Raw genomic sequence first — 18016 nt, 5'->3', positions numbered from 1 at the left:
ATGTGCAGCTGTATTTTCAGCATCATTCCTTCAGTCTTCAGTGTCACATGATCTTTAGAAATCATGAAAATATGATGATTTATTATTAGAACTATTAATAGTTGTGCTAGCAAATTTTATTTCGGAATCTGTGATCTGTGAAAGTGTTTTAAAGTTTGTGGTTTTACAGAACATCACAGTTATATATGACATGATAATAAGGCCTGAAGTTAGGAAGAACATTTTAAGGAAAATATAATTATATTTTCATAATGATTTTTTCCTTCTCAAACCTTTTCTGTGGTGTAAAAACACCCCTGGCCAAACGGGGTGCATCTCTTCCCCTCTTTGATAATTACTAGTTACCATGTTCTGAACATCACATCCTTTCTTTTGTCCCTAGATGTAATCTATATACATATATATAGGTGGTTGAATAAAAATATTTGGACATTATTTATAAAAAAAAAGTTAGCACCAGCTTGTTAGCTAGACATTTAGCATCAGCTACAATATTTACTTATTTTTCAGTACTGTTATGAATAAACATTCATGTCTGTCTAACGTTACTCGTCTAGTTAATCCAAACAATATACATATGTATAACGTTACTGTTAATACACAATATAAAAACAGATGTCATGGTAGCATTTTAATAAAACTGTTAATATTACGGTAGCGGGGAATTTGGACATGCATGAGTTATTTTATTTAATCTGTTTTAGTTTAAAGGTTATTTTATTTTATTTTTTAACCTAAAACACAGAGACGCTGATTGATGTGTCTGCATGTCAGCATTTCAGTGGGCTTAAACAGATCACTCTTTACAGCGGATTTAGTTCCCAAACAACTGACAATTTTGACCTAAATATGATTTTCAGTTACAATAATTAATCCTAAATTTCGACATTGATAACTTTTAGCAACATCAGACGCACGCGCGCTCACAAGATCTCCCGGTTCTTACTTCTGGTGACTCGCACTAAACGGTTCATTTGAATCAGTGAGTGGTCGACTCCAGAACAGCTGCAATCGGATCATTCTAATTCGTAAACGAATCGTTTGGTGTGATTTGCGATCCGATTAAAGTTTATTTTGAAAAGACTCAGTTTGTTCATGATGAATCAGACACCGCTTCTGCGTGTCGGAGCACGTGATATATTATAGGGAGTAACGATATGTTTTATGAAATGTAGTGAAGTTAAAAGTACGATCTTATGCTTTGGAATGTAGTGAAGTAAAAGTAAAAGTTACTCAAAATAAAACTACTCCAGTAAAGTACAGATACTTGAAAAATGTACTTAAGTACAGTAACGAAGTAAAGCTACTCCGTTACTGTCCACCACTGCTCTTCGCCATCGTCACTCTTTATTATCAAACGGGAGTTTTCTTACTGTTATGTCTGTGTGTGCGCCGCGCTCGTTGGTGTGTGTGTGTGTGTGTGTGTGACTGACAGTAAGAGCAGAAACCCAGCGAGCCCTTCGGACTATGGAGAACATCTGGTGGGTAAAAAAGGCGCACGAAATCCAAAACCTGGCAGACTGCAATAACACTCAAGGCTTTTACGATGCCATAAAAGCATTGTACGGCCCCAGGAAGCGGGTGATTGCTCCAGTCCGATCAGCTGAGGGGTCCACGCTCTTCAAGGACCGCCACGAGATTCTTGCCCGTTGGGTAAATCATTTTGAGAATCTCTTCAACCACACCAACCCTGTTGACCAACACATCCTGGATAATCTGCCAGACTTGCCACCAACCATGCACCTGGATACTCCACCACTTTTCTCAGAACTCCGGCAAGCTATTTCAGGTCTGAAAAACAACAAAAGCGCTGGACCCGATGGAATCCCTGCAGAGGTTTTCAAACATGGAGGATACACCCTCACGCGTCGCCTGCACCTCCTGATTCAAAACATCTGGGAACATGGGACCCTCCCACAGGACTGGAAGGATGCTAACATTGTTGTCATATACAAGCAGAAAGGAGACCGAGCAGTCTGTGGCAACAGCCGTGGGATATCTCTCCTCTCCATCGCAGGGAAAGTACTGGCCAAGATCATGCTCAGCAGACTGGTTGAGCACATCTCGGAAGCTGTGCTTCCGGAAACGCAGTGTGGCTTCCGGAAGACCAGATCCACAACAGACATGGTTTTTGTCTTGAGGCAGCTGCTGGAGAAGAGTCGAGAGCATCACAAAGACCTTTACGTAGCCTTCATCGATCTCAGCAAAGCCTTTGACACCATCAACCGTGAGTTGCTCTGGAAATACCTATCCAAAATTGGGGTACCACCCAAGTTTCTCAGCATCCTACAGCAGCTGCATGACGGGATGAAAGCCAGAGTCCTCATGGGAGAACTCCAATCAGAGTCTTTTGGGGTAAACGTTGGGGTGAAGCAAGGCTGTGTCCTGGCTCCGATGCTCTTTAACATCCTCCTCTCTGCCATCACCTGCCTTTTCCACCGTGTCCTGGGACATGAAGACGGTGTCCATGTGGAATACCGACTTGACGGAAGCCTCTTCAACATTCGTCGGCTTCAAGCTCACACAAAGACAAAGACCCGCCAGATCTGTGAGCTTCAGTATGCTGATGACTGTGCAGTCTTAGCCCACAGCCCAGACTCTATGCAGTACGCCCTTAACACCATATCCAGTCTGTACCAATCTTTCGGCCTGCAGGTTAACACTCAAAAAACCGAGGTCATGTTCCATCTCACCACCCCCGTTCCCACACCCCCCAGTTTTCACATAAATGGTGTTCCACTTAAATCAGTGGACCACTTCACCTACCTCGGCTCCACTCTGTCCTCAAGCAGCTCCCTTGACACAGAAATACACACTCGGATAAATAAAGCCTCATCATCTTTTGGACGCCTACGCAGCAGGGTTTTTGAAAATCGTAACCTGAAGGTCAGTACCAAGGTTGCTGTTTACAATGCGGTATGTCTCTCCACTCTTCTTTATGGGGCAGAGTCATGGACCTCATACCGCCAGCACATCATCCACCTAGAGGCCTTCCATATTCGCTGCTTACAAAAAATCCTCAGCTTGTCCTGGAAAGATCGAATCCCCCATACAGTCATCCTCAGCAACACCAACTCAATCTGTATGGAAGCTGCTGTGGCCAGAAAACATCTGCGTTGGATAGGGCACACCATACGCATGCCTGAACATCGCCTGCCCCGCCAAGTCCTTTACAGTCAACTAGTGGGTGCGAAACGTTCCGCTGGAGGGCAAAAGCGTCGTTTTAAGGACTATACCAGGGACCTCCTTAAGCGGGCAAACATCCCCCTCACGAAGCTAGAATCTCTGGCACTTGACCGATCAGCCTGGCAGGCCACCTGTGCTGCTGCGGTCTCTCAAATACACCAAACCAACCAAGACCAACGATCCATGAGGCGAATCAAGAGACACCAACGGGCGGCTGGTACCCCCCTGGTATCTGGTTTCCCCTGCTCCATCTGCGGTCGAGTGTGCGGATCAAGGATCGGACTTTACGCCCATGAGAAGTGGCACCAGCGGCAAGGTTGCTGAACCCCCACCCCCCATCCCTATCCCTGGAGCAAGCGTTATCATCGATCACGATGGACAGCTAAGAGACTGACAGACAGCCTCGGCGCGCATGAGAGATCTCGCAGATCTCACAGACAAACATCTTAATATGATCGCACAAATATGTAGTTATATAACGAAGGACATTAACAGAGGCTAGAGATGGGACACAATAAAGATGGAGTTAAAGAAGAGAGAACACGCTAGCTGAGAAAATAGTGTACAGACAGAGCAAGCTCACTGTTTCTGATGCTGGAAATATTAGAAGAAAATCCTAAATATTGAATTGGTGGTTAAGGTTTACATAATCGTATTACTGAAGTAACTTTCTGTCTTCAGAAAAGTTTCATTGGCATTTTCTTTCCATCTTACCTCTATAAATATCAAAGCATTCTTTATAAGCACAGCGCTGCTTTGTTTACAGCGACAACCAAGGAATTGCTGCTGTTCCATAAGCGCCACCTTCTGTCAGAAAGTGAATTACATTTTTAGTATAATTTACCAAAGCTGAAGCCAGACCACTTTGTTTGCTATAAACCTTGTAGTTGTACAATCTAATTAAAATAAAAAATAAGTAAAAAACTGTTCATGCTACATATATGTATCATCTTTATTAGGACTGTGATTAAAATGCAGTTTAATCACTCATTTCAGACGGCTACAGATTTTTTTAAGGCCAGTTCAGCCTGCAGCAAAGCAAATAAATATCTTTCTCATGTACTGTTTTATGCTTTCTTGTCTCTTGCTTAATTTTTTTAAAATAAAAATCAGCAGAAAAAAAACTGTATCAGAATTGGCATCAACTCACTTGCACCCCACCTTCATGTCAAGTTATTACTAAATTTAATTAGAGCACATGGCAACTCTCGTATCACTGTTGTCTACTTATGTGCTCAGAGTATTTTTTTTTCTTTCATAAGCGCTTGACTCAAAAAAGCAATAAGAACTCCACTAACCTATAACTAAATGATCTAACATATATTATCACACAAATCAATTGAAGTGACCTACATCTTTACCAAGGCTTACAACATATGTTTAATGAATAGTATCACATTATTCTGAGTGATAAAATGTGGAAAGCAATATCACTAGAACACAAAAAATAAACTAATAAAACATAAAATAGGTCAAAATAGCTTTTCTTATTTAAATTAACACTCAGTGGACATAATTAAGCTTTTATTCAGATGTAAAAATATATACAGGAGTAGACATACTTTTCTAATTGAGTGGGAGTCTTTGGTCTTGCAACTTATCTTATAAAAATACAACAGAATACAAAAAATACTATCATACAAATATAATTATTGACTGATTGATCAAAGTGTGTTTCTAAGGGACTACTTCTTGTAAAGCTGCGTTAGAAAGATTTGCATTTTGAAAAACACTACAATTACAATTGAAATGAAAAAAAAAAGAATCAATAATTATGTAAATTAGTTTTTAATATGTAATGTCCCCACTCAAAAACATCTCCACTTTCCTGAGTGTCTGAATTATCAGTGTGTAATGTTGACATTTGGTCTCTCTTCTTCTGATGAAGACTTCTGGATGTGATGTCATAAAACAGGGTTATATCATTTACCAGCACAGCAAAAGCAGCCACGCCCACTGGAATAGAAAGAGCCAATAGGATCACAGCTTCAGGAAAACCACAGCAGAGGATACAGACTTCTGAGAGAATAAAATTAATGAATAAATGAATCAAATGAAATTGATAAAATGTACACCAAAATAAATTTTAGAGTTAAATGCACTGGTTTGAGAGCAAACCACGATCTCCAGCTGGAATACCCATGAACTCCCAGTCTCCCACAGACTACATTTCCCATAATCCTTTGCTGGACTCATCACCACTTATTGCATACACTTGTGTCTTGTTACCTCCAGCAGACTCACCTTATTTATAGCCTGGTTATCCATTCACTCATGGTCCAGTATTGTTTAGCCTGTAATGTTTACTAGTTTCTGTGTTCCTGCCCATGTTTCCTTGTTTCCCCTTGCCTTTGTGTTGTTGTTTTTTTTTTGGATCTTTAACTATTTATCTGTTTTTTTACGATGGTTCTGCTGCTTGCCCTGACTAATGCCTGTTTGCGGATTACTCTTTGTCCTTGCCTGGGATCATGTTGTTTGCTGATACTGGACCCTGCCTGTCTGACCATGTTTAAGAGTAAAGCATTTGTATCCTCAACCTCCATTGTAACACCATCCTACATTACAAAACCATTTTCAGAGACTAAACTGAACACAGTAAATGCCTTTGCATTGACTTGTACCTGGACTTTAAATTGTAATTTAAATGTTGTTGTTATTATTATAATCCCTTACACATGCAGTATTACTTTAATACTACTATATATTAAATATAAATAAAAAAGTAATATTTCACAGTAAGTGTATTACAATACTTGCATTTTAATTACTTCACTTGCAAGAGTTTAAGCATCAATGTTTTATGTAATTATGAAAAGTAAAAAAAATATTTATCAGTTAATTATGGTCAGATTACGGCAGTCCGCCACAGTTTATAATTAAAGGGAAATATAGAGCCACACCTGCACATGTGTGACAGAGTTCAGTGCTGTTGAGGTGTTGAGTCAGGTTGCTAATGGGATTGTTCACCACACAGCTGTACAAATCATCAGATTCTGTCATGTACAGATCCATGACAGAATCTCCCTCCATCGCCGACACTGACTTCACTTCATCAGCACCAAACTCACCTGATGGACAAATACACTATCTAAAGAAAATTTACAGATTCACCAGATTTGGAGTTTAAGTCATTGTAAATAAATTAACATAATAAGTAAATTAATTAATTTATTAATTAATTATTCTTATGTGGACAAATTATAATATAGCCAACATATGAATTAAGCCATTAAAATTCTTACAAAAGATGAAAAGTAATTTAGGACAATAATAGGACAATGATTTCGTTACAATAGGACAGTTGATACCGGGGCTCTGATGATCCAACAACACCACGTGATTAATGACGTTTGATCTTGAACGCACGTAGTATCGGAAGGGACCGCTGGTTTGAAAAAAAATCTGGCGCTTCCTTTAATTGTATTTGACTTGGTGTGTGTGTGCAGAGCCGATCCTCCCATTACGCAGAGTATGGTCTCCGGAACACCAGGGGGCCACCTTGCTCTCAAAGATTGTTAAATTTTAGTTTCGTTTTTGAATTCGGCCAGTGGACATGAAAACCGCTTATGTCATTTATTTTAACGCAGTGTGCTGTCGCCCTCTCTATGTAAAAATCTGCCAAATCAAGTAACATGACTGTCATACAGACAGTGTCTCAGTTGAAAGCGTACCGAGCAACGGGAAAGAGTTTCTCACGAGCATTCCGTGCGCGAGATTCGAGACGGAGTGAACACGGACAAACTCGGGCACTGTGTGTGTTGTTTGCGATTCAGTATAATAGTTTTGAGTAAATTGTAATGTCAACGGCAGACAAACTGAATGCACGTCACACCTCTATTGCATTTAATAATTTTCTATGGTCTCAGAGACCTAGAACAGCTCAACCATAATATTTTTCAAACACGTGATTGCATACTTGTAGGATATTATTAATCAATAACCTATGTGACTGACACAAGTTATGGTCTCACTGGAACAAATTAGCCTAATTTATATTATATTGAATCGGATTAGACATTGATCTCAGACTGATTCCCCTTTTTTAATGTCTCGGAAGCTTTGTTTGGTCACGTGTTTGGTGGAGAAACAAGTCTGAACACTAGATGTCGTAATGCCCATAAATGAACCGTTTTTCGGAAAAGTTTCAGATAGCCTCGGGTTCCCATCACTAGTCATAATAAACGATGAACGTCTTGTAATCTCAACAAAAGAGCTGAAGATGAGAGTGCTGCTGGTCTGAAGTTTAAGACATGTTGGGAAATGACTCGCTGATGACACAGCTTAATGCTCATTGGTTTAAACGTGTGTTACTTTCATTTGTAAAACCTCTGCTATCTTATTTTATGTCTATAAAGTATGTGTGAATATTCCTAAATATCCTGCCAGTGGGATCATAGTTAAAAACATATAAAATCAAGTAAGATTGCAAAAGACCTCCTAGTGTCCCATTAAGAAAACTTTGGAAAGATAGAAAGCAACATTAATGCAAAGAAAGGTAAAAGAGAAGCTATGTGTATTATTGAAAAACGAGGTATGGTGGCCGAAACCAAAGAGGATTTATGAGAGGAAGTGATATGGATACAGTGTAAATGAAATAAGGAAACGCGAATAAATAAAGACAGTAGCCTCGTAACAATATATTTTAATGTGGAAAAAGAATACAATATATTAAGGAGAGGATAGTTAAGGATTAAGTTGTATAGTATAGGTATATGGATTTAAGAGGAAAAATAAATAAAGCTTTAATTGGAAGCAATGTACAGTCTCAGGACAGGTATGTCCAATAGCCGTCAGGACCTGTAAAATGCAGTATTGACAACATATGCAAAAGTAAAGGAAATGTAGTGAGATTCGACTGTTTTGGACTCCAGACTTTATATTGAGACGGTGGAAAATTTTACTAAACAAGTGATTACAAAAACAACACTGAAACTGAAAGTGAAAGTGAAAAAGTGAAAGTGAAAGTGAAAAAAGTCAATTAATATTGACTTCAAAGTTCAACTTACATTGAAGTCAATATTAAGATGTCAAAATCTGAATTGAAAATAAAGAAAGAAGACATTAGAGAATGGCAACATCAATGGGACCTTGAAACAAAAGGAAGACATTTGAATGCCATTCAAAATAAGGCAGTGCTGTGAGGAACTTAGGGACAAGGAAGGAAAAAATAACGATGACCAGAAAAAGGTTAAATTAATTGAAGAACTAAGAAAAGTTAGGCTGTCAGGGACAGGTAGTCTATAAAGATGTATTGTGAAGTGGTGTGAGTGGACAAGGCAGAATAAATATTTGTAATGTGTCAATTAGAATGGATGTAATGAGATGAGGAACATATGATGGAGAAAAATAAAGAATGCATTATTGCAATGCTTTTAAACTGCAAAGAAGAAGAACAGTAAAACCATTGTCAGTCTGCTGCTCTATATCAGGTCTATTTTTTTTTATCAGTATATACACATTCTTGTACATTAATCACTCTTGCCCTCTAGTGAGGTTTGATAACAATCGTCACTGTCACTCACGTGGATGTAGATCAGAAACAAATGAGCATTAAGGATAATAACACTATCCACCGAAATCAGATTTTTCTGGTGTGTGAGTTCATGTCAGGTTTTAGAAACCATAATGAGTTGCAATTAGAATGAAGAACAAATAGGTAAAATGATGAAAGAACTAGGAAAAGTTGAGCTGTCAGGGACAGGTAGCCTATAAAGATGTTTTGTGATGTGGTGTGAGTGGGGAAGGCAGAAGAAATATCTCTCGTTTGTTAATTAGAACAGATGTGATGTGATGAGGAACATATGGTGGAGGCAAATAAACGAGATAGGTATAAACGGAGGTCGGAGCCAGCTCCAAATGGGCGGGTCAGCTCCAAATGGGTGGGACTTCAGCTCCAAGTGGGCTGTACAAACCTCCAGAGCCTTTTGATTGGTTTATTTAATGTCATGGGGTTAATAATAAAAAAAAAAGACGGCGTCTACTTCCCAAGGCTTTTCAGCGTCAAGAAAGAGGAGTTTGAAGGGGTAAGTCTAGACTTGTACAACGTATTACAAGTTGCGAAAAAGTGCAGTATCTTGGCGGTTGATGTTTTAGTCTTGACGTAGTTAAATCATGATTACAAGCTCATTGCATTCAAGTTTGAAAATGGGAGGACATTCATGTGCAATTTTTTTTTACCTTCAAAACTCATATTTACCATTATTCCGAAAGGACGTTAAGACAGCATTAGCAGCACAGATAAATTACATCTTTATTGTGTCTGTTACCCTTTTGTGCTAAATATTTCTGCAATACATATAGGATTTACGCTGCAGATTACGGACACTGAAGACTAAGCAGGAATTGTTACTAACGTTACGTAAAATATGTAGGCCTATGTATTATAACTGCACTGATATTTAAGCGATCAATAACTATTAATAGATTTAGTACAGTGTTCCATAAGAATGAGTCTTAGTTAAAACTCCTAACTGATAATGCTTGACTTTAACAAAGCTGGTCATTGTTTCAAAACAATTTTTAAATGTTATCTATTTTTACGTGTAACGTTAATCCAAACAATGTAATGCAACTGAAATGCAACTTTAATTACCAAATTCATTTTTCAATATAATAATCATAACAGAGTGGATATATGAGGATAACTGCAGTGTCCACTACCATGCATTACATATCAACAGGTGTAGAATTAATTTTGTCATTGTAGGAAACACAAACAAACAAAAACATTATGTGTAAACTTTGTGTTACAGAAAGCTCAAGTCTTGGTGGCCAAAAGTTACATTTCAGTGATCTGGTTACCGCCTCTCTCTGCAAACCCAAAGGATCACTTTCCTGTAAACTTTTTTTTGTTCTTTCTATGCATCAAGATGTGTAATTTATTTTTTCTGAAGATTTTTGACTAATGTGTGTGTGTATGTGGGTCTTTGTGTGGATAAATTATGTTCATACTTTAAAGGTGGACATTTGCAACAGCGCTTGTCCCTAAAATTGCTCCAGGGGTATGTTTAGACACTGTCCTAAATGACAAATGTTGGAATGTAAATGACATTACATTCTGTGGACGTCTCACATGAATGTGCATTAATGTTAACTTGTCAACAGTGAATTATTTTAGGATGTCATTGGACTGAATGTTTAGTGACTAATGACACTTCATTCCAGTAAAAATATAATCCATAGCATTGGAGTGAAAGCAGCAGCAAAGTGTTCCAGTGCTGATGAAAATCAAGCAGGTTAAAACCTCAGATTCCTTAAATATCTGTTCTAGAGGACTGTTTGGGGCTGGACAGATTTTGTTAGGGTTTTGAAGTCTGATGCTCACCAGCCCTACATTTATTTGTTCAGAAATGCAGTAGAAACATTCATATTGTAAATTGTAATAATATTTTACAATAACTCTTTTCTATTTGAGGCAGCAGCGGATCTACCCCAATCATCATTAACGGGACCACAGTGGAGAGAGTGAGCATCTTCAAATACCTTCAAATGCCCTGCGAAGAGTAGCTGAGCACATGTCCAGAACATCTCTCCCCTCTCTGCAAGACATCCAAACCAGGAGATGTAAATCTAGGGCTGTTAAGATCCTTAAAGACCCCACCAACCCATCTGCTACAGTCAGGCAGACCCTTCTGCAGTCTGATGGCAAAGACGGAGAGGCTCAGGAGGAGTTTCTTCCCTCATGTTATCAGACTACTAAACATGGACATTAAACACACTGCACTTTATAGACTGGTTGTTTAGGGCTACCCAATAACTCTCTGCACACTGCACTTTTTTGACAACCTAACTAGGCATTTCATCCTCACTGCACATTGTTTACATCTCTGCACATCATCTGTGTAGCAGTTTCTGTGTAGCATCTCTACAAATCATCTGTGTAGAAGTTTAATACAGTATATTGTGTATATTTCATTATTTGTATTTAATTATCTCCAAAAAAAAAAACTTTATTTTTTTCCTGTTGTTTCATTATTTGTATTTAATTTTCTCTTATTTTTTATTTTTTTGCACAGTCTAAAAAAAGTATGCCAGACCTACATTTCACTGCTTTTTGCATGTCATATAACAAATAAAACTTGAATTTTTAATGGTTTGGAGCGTTACCTGTGATTGAGTTGGTGATAAAAAGGAGATGGGGAAATGAGTGTCTTAAACTGGACTTTGGTACCAATATTATTTTCCTCTTAAGTCTTGGAATGTTTTATTATTATTATTATTAACTCTTTTATTACTATTTAGATTTTTTTTCTTTTTTTTAAATTAAATGTTTATTTGTAAAATGTAGCCTACTTCCACGTGTGGCCTTTTGTAATGTTGTTTCACCTAGAGCCAAGGGGGTTGTAACAATCTAAACAATATAATTCTCCCTCAGATTTCAAACTTGCAATAAAGAAAAACATTCACGTACAGTAAACATTTTATTGCTCTAAATTACTCATTCATTTTCTTGATACTGATATAATTATAAAATTAATATAATTTAATATACTTGAATGTTTGCAGTTGTCACAAAATTATATAACCTCTTGTTAATTAAATTTAAACTAAAATGAAAAACAATAAATCTGTTTTTCATTAGTATCGCTACTTTATGCCATCCTCATTCGCGCGCACCCCGACAATGACGCAATGTGAAATTTCCGTTTAAATCCCGCCCATTTGTAAAAGTCCCGCCCACTAGCGGCAAAAGTTCCTCCCACTTGGAGCTCTCCGTGAAGTCCAGCCCACTTGCGGCAAAAGCTCCTCCCACTTGGAGGTCTCCGGGCTGCAGCGATACCTACTTGAAATAAACTGGAGTAACACTGCAGGAAAAAAAACGGGAGATGGCGGTAATGAACGCCTTAAACCGCAAAGAAGAAGAAGAAGAAAACTATTTCATTTTCTCTTTTTTGAATCGTGTGCTCAGTCTGCTGCTCTATAGGAATAACTTCATGCTTCTTTTTTTAACAGTTTATAAACATATTTATTTGTACATTAGTCACTCTGTTGCTCTCTAGTGAGGTTTGAAAACAATTGTCGCTGTCACTCGAGTGGATGTAGATCAGAAACAAATGAGCATTAATGATAATAACACTATCCATCAAAAGTCCATTCTAAATTATGAAGAGCACTATTAAAACCGTCCTGTGTTTGCTAATGATGTGTGGTAAGTGCGCAATTCTCTTTTTTTCTTTAAAGTTTCGGTTTCGGTTTCCGCATTTTACGATGGGGCAACGAACCCTCAAGAAAAAAAAAAAAAAAAAAACGTTTTTACTACAGATAAAACAAAAAACAAAACCTTGGTTATAGATAATGCGTGGTGACCACAAATTAACAATGGTTTTTGATGGGCCAATACTAACCTTAGTGGCATCGTAGTAAAACTGTGGTTATGGTAAACAATACGGCCAAAAAGGGGAACAAGCAGGCTGTGAAACACCAGGCCCGAAGATGTGTATGAAGGACTGCACGATTAATCGCATGCGATTGTCATGTGTGTCTTGTCAGTTAAGCCAGGGGCGTAGCCATCTTTTCAGAAGTGAGGGGGACAGAAATCACACACACACACACACACACACACATAGATAACATTACATATAACATTTCTGTAATCTATATAACCTACTAGTCTATACAGTTTTTGAACAGTAAGATGTTTAATGTTTTGAAAGAAGTCTCTAATGCTCACGAAGCCTACCTTTATTTCATCCAAAGTACAGCATAAGCAGTAATATTGTGAAATATTTGTACTTTTTAAAATAACTGTTTTCTGTTTGAATATATTTTAAATGTAATGTATTCCTGTGATCTTTGATGAATAGAAGGATTCACAGATCAGCATTTGTGTGAAATAAAAAGCTTTTGCAACATTATAAACTATATCATGCAAAAGCTTAGTCAGTGTATATATATATATATATATATATATATATATAGTTAAATAAATGATAGAAATTAATACTTGTATTTAGCAAGGATTCTTTAAATTGATCAAAAGTGATGATAAAGACATCATTTTACAATTTCAGCTAAATGCTGCTCTTTTGAACTCTCTATTCATCAAAGAAACCTGAAAAAATTATACTCAGCTGTTTTCAACATTATCATACAATAACAAGCTAAGCAATATCGCGTTCATAATTGCAGATGAGCTGCATTCAGTTATGAACGCGATATTGTGTAGCTTGTCAGCGAACCACGGCTCTGTATGTTAAGTGCCGCTCCATTTGAAAGCAGGTGATGGACATGTACTGCTAATCACAGAACCAGCTTTACTGACAATCGCATGCGATTAATCGTGCAGCCCTAGACTGGGCTCGTTTGCTGCTGTCCGAGCCCGAGCGCAATTGTTCCCGGTGACGCCCAAAGCATTGGTCTGCTTTCACACTCAATAGTTGTATCAAAACCCAGGTGCGTTTGCAGGCACCTTACATCATTGCAAGCGCACACGGAAAATGCATGGAGAACACAACACGACTGAGCATAGTTGTAATTTTTTTGTTATTTAGGTGCTATTATGCACTTCATGGTGAATGACAATTGCGTTTATGTTCATTGCATGGTGTAATTCAGCACATATCAACGTTCCCCTGACACTCATGGTTCTCGTGTGTTGAGGAAACAATGATATCAACAGTGTTACGAAAGCGCGGGATATTTTACTTCCTGAACAAGTGCGCACACGAGTCTGTGTTGCTTGCACATTCACATGAACCGTGCCACAGTTCGGGATTTTTCATGAAAACTGTGCCCCGTTCCGCACTAAACTGCCAGTGTGAAAGCCCCCTCAATTACCTCAAAACATATCAGCATAAGTGGCCCAGGTTGCTAATTGGTGTCGGCAGAATGGGAGATGAACTGACAAAGACCACAGTGTTAATGAGATGAGACTAAATGATCATGAATAATTCTTCAGCATCATTACCAGTTGTGTTATGATTTTAATATCCTCTGTTTGTTCTGCAGGAGTGTTTTGTGCTGAAACAGATGAAGTGAAGTCAGTGTCAGTGATGGAGGGAGATTCTGTGACTCTAAACCCTGATCTCACTCAAATAAGGGAATCGTCCTGCTATTGTGGAGGTTTGGTGATAAAGGTTCCACCATTGCTCAAATTGACGAAGATGAAATCTTATATAACAATAATGAGATTTTCAAAGACAGATTGCAGCTGGATCAGTCGGGGTCTCTCACCATCAATAACACTAGAAACCAAACACACTGGACTCTATGAAGCAGAAATCAGCCACAACACTGGAACCTTATATATTAAGTTCCGTCTTACTGTCTATGGTGAGAATACATATTTTTGAATAATTAGATGTTTTCAAATTCCTTTTATATATAGATACACCTGTATATACAGCTGGATCTCAATGAATTAGAATGTTGTGGAAAAGTTCATTTATTTGAGTAATTCAGCTCTAATTGTGAAAGTCGTGTATTCAGTAAAATTTAGTGCACACATTGAAGAAGTTTAATTCTTTGGTTCTTTTAATTGTGATGATTTTGGCTCACATTTAACAAAAACCCACCAATTCACTATCTCAACAAATTAGAAAATGGTGACATGCCAATCAGCTAATCAACTCAAAACACCTGGCAAAGGTTTCCTGAGTCTTCAAAATGGTCTCTCAGTTTGGTTCACTAGGCTACACAATCATGAGGAAGACTGCTGATCTGACAGTTGTCCAGAAGACAATCATTGACACCCTTCACAAGGAGGGTAAGCCACAAACATTCATTGCTAAAGAAGCTGGCTGTTCACAGAGTGCTGTATCCAAGCATGTTAACATAGAGTTGAGTGGAACGAAAAAGTGAGGAAGAAAAAGATGCACAACCAACCGAGAGAAACCGCAGCCTTATGAGGATTGTCAAGCAAAGTCAATTCAAGAATTTAAGTGAACTTCACAAGGAATGGACTGAGGCTGTGGTCAAGGCTTCAAGAGCCGCCACACACAGACGTGTCGAGGAATTTGCTGAATCACAGACAACGTCAGAGGTGTCTTACCTGGGACTAAGGAGAAGAATTGGATTGTTGCCCATTGGTCAAATTCTGGAGCACTTCATGCTTCCTTCTGCTGAGCAGCTTTTTGAAGATGCTGATTTCATTTTCCAGCAGGATTTGGCACTTGCCCACACTGCCAAAAGCACCAAAAGTTTGGTTAAATGACCATGGTGTTGGTGTGCTTGACTGGCCAGCAAAGTCACCTCCATGCCACGCCGAATTGAGGCAGTAATTAAAGAAAAGGAGCCTTTACCCCTACAGTACATGAACACTTTCCAGAAGGCCAACAATTCATAAAAAATGTTTTTATTTTATTGGTCTTGAGAAGTATTCTAATTTGTTTAGATTGTGAATTGGTGGGTTTTTGTTAAATGTGAACCAATGTCATCAAAATTAAAAGAACCAAACACTTAAACTTACTTCAGTGTGTGCATTGAATTTATTAAATAACATGAGTTTCACAATTTGAGTTGATTACTGAAATAAATGAACTTTTTCCACAATATTCTTATTTATTGAGATGCATCTGTGTGGTGTGTGTGTGTGTATTCAAATGAACAAAACGGATTCAAAGTACAACCTAGAAATATTACTCATAATGTGTTAAACAATCTGACAGAGATTTAGTTTCGCAGTATCACAGTCATGCTGTTGTTCTGAATATCACAGCTGTGAATGAGTCTGACTGATATCCAGAACCGCAGCTTGATGCAGAGTGCGAGTGTATTTTTAGTCTGCGGTTTTAGAAAGAAGTTCATCCTGAGTGACTTACATTTGAAACAGAACACAGATATGTATTGCCTGTTGTATAGAAAAATTAATTGTTAATTGAACACAGACAGGTGCAGTTCTACAAACAATGAAATGTTGCTGTGTTGTGATATGAAATAATAAGATGCCTCACGACCAGCCAAATCAGTCAACCAGCTGTAACTGTCAATCTGACATAATTGTAATAATCTGTACATGCTTTTATGTGGTTACCATAAGATGAAATAATCAATATTCTAGTGCCAGTGTTCAGTATGTTTATCATCTATCTGTGAATCTGTTTCTTGTAGAGTCTCTATCTGTTATTGATGCTGGTGAGGCTAATATGAAGCTCATGTCAGTGACGGAGGGAGATCCGTGGATCTTCAGGTTCCTCCACTTTACGGAGATGAACTGATAGTGTGGAGGTTTGGAGATAAAGGAAAACTCATAGCTAAAACATGATATGGAGGCCAAGAGCTCACAATTATATGATGAAACTGACGAGAGATTCAGAGGACAGACTGAAGCTAGACAATCAGACTGGATCTCTTAGCATCACAAACACCAGAACCACAAACGCTGGACTCTATAATGCGAAAATCAGCAGCAACAAACAGACCTTATACCAGAAATACTTTGTTACTGTCAGTGGTGAGTAACTCAGTCTTTTAAAGAAGTTGTGATGGTTTATCAGCTGTCGGTGAATTCCAACTTCCTTTAAAATAGAAAAGCTTCAGTTGTACAAATAACTTTCAGAACTCTAAACTTAAAATAGTGTTTGTTATCAATCAGACACAACATTCACACAAATGACTGTTTCTCGTTGTATCATTTCAGTTCCAGGTCTGTCTCCGGCTGCTGTAGTATGGATTGTTGTTGTTGTTGTTCTGGCTGGTAATAGTTGCAGCTGCTGGTGTTTTATTTTTTTGGAGCAGGACCTCTGAACTAAAAAATTCAAAAGTGTAAGTATTACAGATGATACAGCAAGAAAGAGATTTTTGTTGCAAGGCAGTAGATGCAAATGTTAAAACCACTCAAAATGCAACATAAAGCTTTCAAACCATAAGATTAAGGTTCACAAGTCATATAGAGATTTGCATGTCATGTTCATCTGTTCATTCACTTCTAATCTCATAATTTCTCTTTCTGTGTGCTGCTGTGACATGAAGCCAACATCTCTGAATGCCAAAATGAAACATGTAAGTATTACAGCTGACACAGCCAGAGAAAAACTAACTGTATTGTGCTACAGTAGTTGAAATATATAAGATAAGTTTTCATCATCAAGTGATTCTACTTCTAATCTCCTTGTTTTTCTGTTTCTATGGTGCTGCTGTGACATGAAGTGGAGATCTCTGACAAACTAAAGCGAATGTGTAAGTATTAAAGCTGAAACATCAGGAGACATGGGTTACGGATGTAATGTTTTTGAATAACATTATATTTTGTAGACATTCTGAGCATTACAATTCACAAACCAGAAGCAGCAATATCCACTGAATGGAGAAGGTTTGGCTCCGCAGAGAACAATTAATATATATTTTATTTCAGCTTTCATTTTTGCATTTCAGTCACATTTTTCCAAGCAAGCCTTTTACAATTTAAAGAATAAATCACTCCACTTCATTCTTTTTCTGCTTATTATTATTATTGTTTTTTTTTTTATACTGTACATTTGTGGTCTGCTCTCCTGATTTAAAGGGGTCACATTTTTCCTTTCTCTTTGGAGTGTTACAAGCTCTTGGTGCATAAAGAAGATCTGTGAAGGAGCAAAACTAAAGTCTCAAATTATTATTTATACAAGTTAAAAGTCAATCACGCCCTCCTTAAATGGAAATCCATGTTTGTTTTGTGTTATAACTAGTAATAAAGAAAGAGATGATATATTCTTAGGTTGACATGAACCTCTCACTGCAGCTTGAACTGAGGAGATCTCTCATGCTACATTAAAGAGCATCAGAATGACATCCATAGTTAGAATTTTGTGATAAAATTGACAAAATTTTAAAAAGGATTGGACAGGAGGCTTGCTGTAGTCTAGTTTATTCATGCAAAATACTGTTCTTGTGATTTGATAATTGGTAATTTTAT

General features: G+C 37.8%; 1 long non-coding RNA gene across 1 annotated transcript; it reads left to right on the top strand.

Annotated features, from left to right (window-relative positions):
* Nucleotides 1–16393: 16393 nt before the first annotated feature.
* On the top strand, nt 16394–17329 carry LOC113077379 (uncharacterized). The gene is made up of 4 exons (XR_003281319.1): nt 16394–16576; nt 16763–16887; nt 17095–17124; nt 17272–17329. It is a non-coding gene; the product is annotated as an uncharacterized LOC113077379 (long non-coding RNA).
* Nucleotides 17330–18016: the final 687 nt, after the last annotated feature.

The sequence above is a fragment of the Carassius auratus genome, unplaced genomic scaffold, assembly GCF_003368295.1.
Source record: "Carassius auratus strain Wakin unplaced genomic scaffold, ASM336829v1 scaf_tig00022461, whole genome shotgun sequence".
NCBI classification, from domain to species: domain Eukaryota; kingdom Metazoa; phylum Chordata; class Actinopteri; order Cypriniformes; family Cyprinidae; genus Carassius; species Carassius auratus.
The sequence above is the reverse complement of the archived record's forward strand: the minus strand, read 5'-3'. Positions and strand labels throughout refer to the sequence as shown.